Genomic DNA, 9,831 nt, shown 5'->3' on the forward strand with positions numbered 1-9,831 from the left:
AGTCTCTGGTCTCCAGTTCGCGGGCCAAAACATTTTCTACCACTGACTGGCATCTCCCAGGATGCCGATGTCCAAGCTACATTACCATCACTTCCATAATGTTAAGCCCCTGAACCTTCCTGATGTGGGAATCTGCAGAATGCCCCGGTAAATTGCTCTAAATTACTCCTAAATTAGCCATTCTGTAATTAAATCTTCTATTTCCCCCCGGAGCAGCAAGTGTGACGTTGTTCCAGTCTGATAGTTTACCAAAAACATTTCTGAATATTCGCTCACAGTTGAACTCCGTCCCCAGTCTCTGGCTCACAGGGTGTTTGCAGAATTCACGTTTATATACCAAACCTCTGCACCCCTTTCGCCACGAGAATTATCATGATCTGGCCCTGTTCTCCCATTCACACAGTTCTCTGTACTTCATTATCTCGAAAATGTTCTCCTGCGGTGAAACCTGACTCCTGACCAGGTTCATTTCCCAATACCAGATCAGGTACAGCCTCTCCTCTTGTGGGCTTATCTACATATTGTGTCATGAAGCCTTCCTGAATACACCTAACAAACTCCACACGATCTCAACCCCTCACTCTGGGAAATTAAAATCTCCCACCACAAAAACACTATTATAATTCCCTTTTGCGCAATCTGTCTCCCTATCTGCTTCTCGATGCCCCTGTTATAATTGGGTCTATTAAAAACACCCAGTAGAGATATTGATTCCCCCCTGCTCCTAACTTCCACACTCGTTGAGAACTCTTTTGCCTTCCTCCCTGTCCTTTCTGAAACATCTAAAGTTTGGCACTCGAAGATCTTTTCCTGCCCCTAAACTATCCAAGTCTCTGTAATGGCCACAACATCATAGCTCCAAGTGCGGATACACGCTCGGAGCACATCCACTTTTTTCATAAAACTGCTCACATTAAAATAGACGCATCTCATATCATCGGTCTGAGCGCAGCCCGTCTCTATCATCTGCTTATGCTCCCTTTCGTACTGTTTCCAATGTTATGTACCCCGTAACTTGGTGTCTAACCAGCAGAGAAAGAAGAATCCGTTGGAGTCTGGTGGTACTATATTCAAAAGTGTTTATTAGTAAAATAGGCAAATCAATATCAATAATGCAAATACATAGATAATACTCGTTAGCAATAATAAATCTAAAAATGTGGGAATAATAATAATAAGCAATAATAAACAAGCTCTATCGATGTCTAGGGGATAATGAATTGTCATATAAAAGTATAAAGTTCAGTTCAGTTCATATGTACTGAGGTATATATGGTTGTTGTGTTGTAATCGTTGGAAAGAGAGAGAAAGAGAGAGAGAGAGCGAGATGAGCGAGAGAGACGGCTACAGTCAGGGAAACCTTACTTTACGTTCATGATCCGTCGTTTCGTTGTTGTAGCCATTCAGTTAATGACCCCTCTGTCCTTCAGCTAGATCGTTCTTCTGAGGTGGACTCGTCACTCTGGCATGAGTGGACACAAACACAAGTCCCCACCGGCCCTGCTATAACACTGTGAGTTTTACTGACCGATCTCCTTGTTCGGTCTCCGATGCCCCACACCTTCCCGTGGGTTCAAACACTCAATCAGTGTCCAATACTGTGTCTCCTGGTGTGTCTGAAGGGTGTCTCTCCAGACCTGACTTTTATCTCTACTCACGGGGTCTCAGTTGTTAATCAATTTTGAATGGTTGTGTCCATCAAACCAGCCCACTCCGGCCGTCCACTGAGGAATTTTAATGAACAGAATGGTAAAAGATAAATAACCCTTTCAGAAGCCATAATACGGTGAATCAACAAGTCTCCATCCCCTCCCTTACCTCTCTCTTTTCTGTAGCAGATGTTCCAGCATGTTCTCCTTTCATCTCTCTCTCTCATGAGCAGCATAGCAACAGTAACGGTTTGTGATTCTCCCAAAGGAGGGGGGAACATGGGCAACTCTGCACCCTTCTGCCCATCAGAGCTGTTCATCCTTCATAACACCAAGCTTTCTTTATTTGAGAGCCAATCTCCCTTTCCTCCCTCACTTCAGTTCGGACTCCCACCCCCTGAAATCTTAATTTAAACTTTCCCCAATAGTCTCCACAAACCTCCGCGCCAGGATATTGCCCCCCTCCCTCAGGTTTATGTGAAATTTATTTTCAATTCAGTTCACCTAAGCTTTATTGTAATTTCATCATACATGATTGCTCATGAATACAGCCAGAACGAAGCTGGAAATCACAATGCAATAGTTGCACACGGCACAAAGCACTCGCTATCTGGAAAAGATAGAAAGATAGTAAGCACACATGCAGGGCATCAATATGAAAAATCATTTACACAATATGTACACACACACACACACACACACACACACACACACACACACACACACACACACACACACACACACACACACACACACACACACACACACACACACACACACAATAAAACTAACTACTGAAAATAACAGCGATAACAGAGCAAGCGTGAGATTTTACTGTTTGGATTGTCCCAGTTAAGAATGCGGCAGATCGGCTCATTCAAATATATATTTTGTTTTCTTAAAAAAGGATATTAAAACCACAGATGATTAGGTGTTGAGATGAATTAGAATACTGGAAACTCACAAAGTCTGATAGCGATTGTGACAAGCCGGCATTCAGATTGCTGACACTGGGGAACTTTCTCTCCTCTGTCACCGCGTTTTATTGATATCCCCCTGGAACAGTAAGATTTGACTACAACATTCAGCCTGCTTTGCTGACAGTTGAAGGGAGGGGAGGAATGTTGAAACGTTTGGATTTGTTTCCAGCAGAAACGCCGCTCCCTGATCCGAGGAATGTCTGCGTGTCGGAATCCGTCCTGCGGACGGGCAGCAGCTTGCACACAGAAAGTCGCGCTGTGAGTCTCACAGAACAGCAGCACCGGCTCCTCGCCCGATTCTCTGCTATGAAGTTGGAAGAAAAAGACTTGAAAATATATCCACACGGAGACTGAATATTCTTAGTGAATTAAGGTGAGAATAATTCAGCTTCTGATATTTGTTTCCGATCTTTATTTCAAATCGATCCATGATCTGTGTTTTGCATCAGAGATCAATAACTTATTCGCTCCATTTTAACCCCCTTCCGGCGGCGATATTATTTGTGATGCTACACTTTCTTGTCAGCATTACTGAGATTTTCCACAGCTTATGAGAGGATTAAAAACTGATCTGAAACCAAGGGTTCCGATTTCAAAGCAAGCGTGTGAAAAATCTCTTCGGACAACACGTTTCCCGTTTCCAAAACTTGTCATTTCAGATGAATGCATGTTATCTTTTTTTTTGAGACTGTGTTTTTTTGTGGGTGCTTCCAACTTCCAACTGATCCGCTCGACATCCTGTAGGAGCAAAGATTTTGATTCTGTTCAAGGCCACGGCACACAGTATACAGCGGGGGTGGGGGCAGTGGTGGGAAAAGAGGTTGGTGGGGTGGGGGACCGGTTACAGAAAGAGACAGGCGGCAGGAGGCATTACGGAGCGGAAGCCATGATTTTATTGTACGGGGCAGAAGGCTGGATGGGCTGAGTGGCCGATTTCTGCGTGGCATATTGACAGTAAAGATCTGACTCCAGAATTACTGGAAACGTATTTAAAAATTACGGACCATCACACATATAAAATACCTGTCGACGGACCAAAAACAAACATTGCAGTAATTAAATCATCCAGATCGCTAACAGAGATGATAAACAACAATGGACCCAGCGCTGAACCCCGCGGAACCCCACTAGTCTCTGGTCTCCAGTTCGCGGGCCAAAACATTTTCTACCACTGACTGGCATCTCCCAGGATTCCGATGCCCAAGCTACATTACCATCACTTCCATAATGTTAAGCCCCTGAACCTTCCTGATGTGGGAATCTGCAGAATGCCCCGGTAAATTGCTCTAAATTACTCCAATATTTATTGATAATATTTCTAATTATTATTATTCTAAAATTTATTCTCGGTAAATTAGCCCTTCGGTAAATTTACTATTCTATTTCCCCCCGGAGCAGCAAGCTTCACGTTGTTCCAGTCTGATAGTTTATCAAAAACATTTCTGAATATTCGCTCACAGTTGAACTCCGTCCCCAGGCTCTGGCTCACAGGGTTTTTGCAGAATTCACGTTTATATACCCTACTACTGCACCCCTTTCGCCACGAGAATTATCATGATCTGGCCCTGTTCTCCCATTCACACAGTTCTCTGTACTTCATTATCTCCAAAATGTTCTCCTACGGAGAAACCTGACGCCTAACCAGGTACATTTCCCAATACCAGATCAGGTACAGCCTCTCCTCTTGTAGGTTTATCTACGTATTGTGTCATGAAGCCTTCCTGAATACACCTAACAAACTCCACACGATCTAAACCCCTCAGTCTGGGAAATTAAAATCCCCCACCACAAAAACACTGTTATAATTCACTTTTGCGCAATCTGTCTCCCTATCTGCTCCTCGATGCCCCTGTTACAATTTGGATGTCTATTAAAAACACTCAGTAGAGATATTGATCCCCACCCCCCCCCCGCTCCTAACTTCCACACACGGAGAATTCGTAGACAACCCGTCCATGACTCCCTCCTTTTCCGCAGTCGTGACACTACCTCTGATCAACAGTGCAACTACCCCAGCTCTTTTGCCTTCCTCCCTGTCCTTTCTGAAACATCTAAAGCTAGGCACTCGAAGTCCTATTCCTGCCCCAGAACCATCCAAGTCTCTGTAATGGCCACAACATCATAGCTGCAAGTGCGGATAAGCGCTCGGAGCTCACCCGCTTTCTTCATAAAACTCCTCATATTAAAATCGACACATCTCATATCATCGGTCTGAGCTCAGCCCTTCTCTATCATCTGCTTATTCCCCCTTTCGCACTGTTTCCGAGCTCACTCTATTTGAGAGCCAACCTCCCTTTCCTCCCTCACTTCAGTTCGGTCTCCCACCCCCTGAAATCTTAGTTTAAACTTTCCCCAATAGTCTCCACAAACCTCCCCGCCAGGATATTGCCCCCTTCAGATTTAAGTGCAATTTCATTTCAATTCAGTTCACATAAGCTTTATTGTAATTCCATCATACATGATTACCCATGAATACTGCCAGGATCAAGCTGGAAATCACAATACCAATAGTTGCACAGGACATAAAACACTCGCAGTCTGGTAAAGATAGAAAGGTTGTAAACACACATGCAGGACATCAATATGAAAAATCATTTACACAATATGTACACACACACACACACACACACACACACACACACACACACACACACACACACACACACACACACACACACACACACACACACACACACACACACACACACACTAGATGGAAGTGTCCTGTGATTTACGTTAACTGGTCTCCAGGTGGAGAAGAGAGTGGGAAGAGCAGGTGTGGGCTGGATCAGGTAATATGACGATAAACTGACAAAGACAAGGAACGATATTTCCACAGACGACATGGGCAGTGAACGACCCACAAGGAGAGACAAAGCATATGGTGAATCAGCGTTGTGGCAGCGACCCTCATTATCACGGGTATACGCTGGAGGCTTCATGGTGAGTTTAACACCGGTCGGAACGACCCAACCGCAGAGAATTAAAATGGCCACTGCAACAGCGACACATTCCCAACATTCCCCGGAAACACCCTTCGCTGTGACACCAACATACCCCTCACTGTGGTACTGACGGGCCCGTCACCGTGACACCGACACAACCCCCACCAACAGATCCTTCAACTTATTACCGATAAATCCACCTGATACGGACACACAGCCTACCGTAATAACTTTTCACTGTAACACCGACACGCCCCTCACCGTGACACCGACACTTCCTGCACTGCGACATGGACACAACCATCACAGCAACACAGTCTCGTCCATCAGTTTTGAATCCGACTTTTCCCTTATCGTGACACCAACACTCATCCTGCTGCATCACCGGCATGTCAGTCGTCGTCACTGCAACACACACACACACACACACACACACACACACACACACACACACACACACACACACACACACACACACACACACACACACACACACACACACACACACACACACACAACGACGTAACGGTCTGTGAGGTTTCACTGATGATGCAATGGTTTCTCTGTTGCAGCAGTGCCTGGGTTATGACGAGCGAAATAACGGTGGCTGTGCAATGTGCGTCATCGAATGAGAGACTTATTGTTTCTTTCTTGTGTGTCTGAGAGGAGATATCCGCGATCTTTTGGACGAGAGATGAAGAGAGAAGACATGCGAGGATTGAGCTGGGAGACCGCAGGATGGAATTGACATGGAGTGATGGTCCGGGATTTGACGTCGATCGGAGGAAATCGATGTGGAATTCAAGGACGGAGAACCGTGAGGTCATTGAAATGGGCCGTTTTCCTTTCGTTTAGAACTATGACGCACATTTCTTTAATAATATATGGTGCACCGTCTGATCTTTCGCGACACTGAGTTGTACAAGGGCCAGACATCACGCAGCATCGACACAAACGAGACTTCATCAGCTTGGCGTGTGGTGGGAGGAGGCTGCGGCGACTGTCTTCCGCTAGTCTAACGCAGCCCGCCGAACCTGGGGGGTTACACGTGTACCCCCTCTGAAATCTACAATTGACCAGAACAGAATTTCTTTTCTTCCGAGCGAACACTGAGGGCACCACACACTCCTGACTAGATGCTGCGCCACATCGCCCCAACGATGCTCAGCTCCTTCACTTCCTCTGCCATGAGCACCTGGATTTGAGTGGAACTAGTATCCCAGCGGGACGTTTGTGTCATCGGAAAGGGGCAGTGTTGTGGTTTAAACTAGAGTTGCAGGGTGGTGAACTCCAGAACGCCTGAACAGATAGTGGAGTGGATGTTGGAACAGATGTGGTTCCGGCCTCAGACAAAGTTGGGAAGACAGAATGACAGAATGCAGGAAGTATTGTACAGAAGGCTGACCAGCTCAGGGCAGGGGCCAACGCCTGGAAACATGATATTTCAGCCAGTCATGAGAGTTGGTTGTATTACGGAGACGACAGATAGCTCAGTATCCCTGGGTTTTAGTCGTACCAATGCGGGAATAATTGAAGGGCGACGGACAGCTTTACTGGACAAGGAAACTATCACGGCGTTGCTCAGTCAGGTGAGAATGGAGAACTCGTCCAGATGAAGATTTACCGGTAGGAGCAGATGATGGTTTGCACTCTCCTACAGAATGGGACACGTGAATAGTTGGAAGAACTGAATGAGAGCGCGACTTCAGTGAACAAGATCGGGGTGCTGAGGAACCGACGGACAAAGTAGATAGGGATTGGGTCTGGGGTTGACGTTTCCGAGTTCACCCTATTCATTTCGGGTCGCCCCGTTACAGGATGAGTGTGGGGGTCTTTGGAGAGGATATAGAGGAGGGTTCCCTGGGACTCTTCCAGAAATAGAGAGCAAAATCTAAAAGCAGCGGTCGGAAATTTTGGTTTCTTTTCTCCGGAGCGGGGGAGTCTGAGGGTACACCTGACAGCTGTTTACGTCATTACGAGAGACACAGATTGACCAGACAGCGGGTATTTTACCCTCAAGGTGGGAATGTCTAATACCGGCTTTATGGTGAGAGGGATAAAGTTCAAGCGAGATGTGTTTGGTACGTTTCTGTTGTCAAAGGGTTTGGTGAGTGATTGGAACGTGCTGCCAGCGCTGGTGGTGGAGGGAGATCCACAGAGGAGTTAAGGCTGTTTAACAGGCTCGTTGGTGTGCACGGAATAGAGGGAGACTAACATGGTGTCTGCAGAAGGGATTTAGTTCATTTGGTATATCACAAACCTTTGGGCCGAATGGTCTGTTTTGCTCTGTTACTCACGTCCTCTGCTCTGTAGAAAAACGCAGTGTGCTGTTTAAACTCATCGGGTGGGAAGAGATCAAAGAATTTGGGGAATCTCCGTCAAACAGTCCCTCTCCTACACCACTCCGGTCTCCGTCACCCCTCCATCCCTTGCAAGCTCCCGCGTCACCGTGAACCAGTCTGTCACGTCGCTGTGTCCCTCATCCTCTACCATCCCTATGGCTGACCCACTCTCCTGACACGCTTCATCCTCTAAACCCTCACAATCTCCATCGCTCCGCTCCCCTCTCGGTGTTCACAGGCAATTGTGGTGACTATGAGTCAGAGAAGGCGTCTGGTGCTACACCTCCCCCCTCCCACCGGATATCTGTCACCAGTTTCTGAGCCTCTCCACAGCTCTACATGCACAGACCGGTCACGTGGTTCCACCATCAGTGGCTGCAGCCCCATCACCCTTTCACTGCCTCCTCTCTCCTCCCCTTCCTTCCTCTTCTGGCAGCACGCCATCCGGTCACACAGACACACACACCATCTCCGAGAGACACACACAGTTCGAGTCTGCTGGAATACAGAAGTGCTCGGTATTGGTGAGTGGGGAGACCGGGGGAGAGAGGGGAGCTGCGCACATTCTCTGACTCCAGTAGTCTGTGCTACGATGATGTGGGGGCTTGTTCACATGTCTGACTCCAGGAGTGTGTTTGTGCGGTGTAGGGGTGAGTTTCTGTCTGTGTCTGACCCGGGACTGTGTGTTGGGAATGTGCGGAAGGAGTTTTCTCTCTGTGTCTCACCCGGGCGTGCATAATGGGAGCAGTGTGCAAGGGATTGTTCACTGCGATTCTGACCCCGGTAGTGTGTGCTGGATCGTTGCGGAGGGAGTGTTACTCAGTTTATGTTTCCAGGAGTGTGTGATGGGATTTTATGGAGGGATTCTCGCTCTGCCTCTGACTCCCGGTTTATGGGTCGGTCGATTTCGGCGTTTAATTGACTCTAATTAGAGATAGGAAGAAAGAAAATTGTACCTCACACGTTCTGTTCCAACGGCTGCCATCTGAACACCCTTCTGTGGCCCCACTCTCCGCCCCTTCCTTCCTCTTTTCTCAGCACACCATACTTTCTCGATGTTTCTTAAGTGGGTGAGTGAGCAGCATGCATGTACCAATTAAATTGGTATGTATGGGAAGGTGGTTTTGCAAAGAAAGGTCAGGAATTCAGCAATTAAATTAAAGAACAGGACCACCACCCCGTCCCAGTTGTCCAGACATAGGAAGGGTCATGCAGTTTAGCACGTGACTCAACTGCTGGTGGCGGGGGGAGGACTCCAAAATTTGGAATTACTGTATTTTTTCCAAAGATGGTGGGATTTGTAAAGAAGAGATGGAAGACGATTTACACATAAAACTGGAGGGGAAATGTTTGTCAGTACCGTGCATGAGAGTTTTTTGGAGAGTTGTTGAAATCGATTTGCAGGGGAATGGGATTCAGAGTTCGAGAGCAGACACCGGATTCAATATTGAGAGAGATATTGTTACGACCTCAGACAAAGTCAGGAATCAAGAGGCCCTGCATCAAGCGACTGGTGCCCTGAGCTCCGTATATTTCAATGCAGGAAGATTTAAAGACTGGCAGGTGAGCTCAGGGCAGGAATCAACACATTGAATTGTGATAATGTGGCCGTTATTGAGACTTGGTTGAAAGAGGAGTAAGCGGGATTGCACGATCTTTCGGGATTCCTTAATTTTAGACGTGAGGGAAGCGGAAGGAATTATAGGGAGAGGGGTGACATTACAGGGCTGAGAAAATACCACCGCAGAGCACAGTCAGAACAGACAGGACAACTCGTCTAAGTGAGGCTATATCGGTGGAAATGATGAATAAGAATGTATGACTGTGATCATGGGGCTACATTGTAGAGCTGCTGATAGTCCGCTGGATTCGGAGATAATAATCGGTCGAGAGATCGTTAGACTGTTGCAGGAAA

The sequence above is a fragment of the Hemitrygon akajei genome, unplaced genomic scaffold (genome assembly GCF_048418815.1).
Source record: "Hemitrygon akajei unplaced genomic scaffold, sHemAka1.3 Scf000035, whole genome shotgun sequence".
NCBI classification, from domain to species: Eukaryota; Metazoa; Chordata; class Chondrichthyes; order Myliobatiformes; family Dasyatidae; genus Hemitrygon; species Hemitrygon akajei.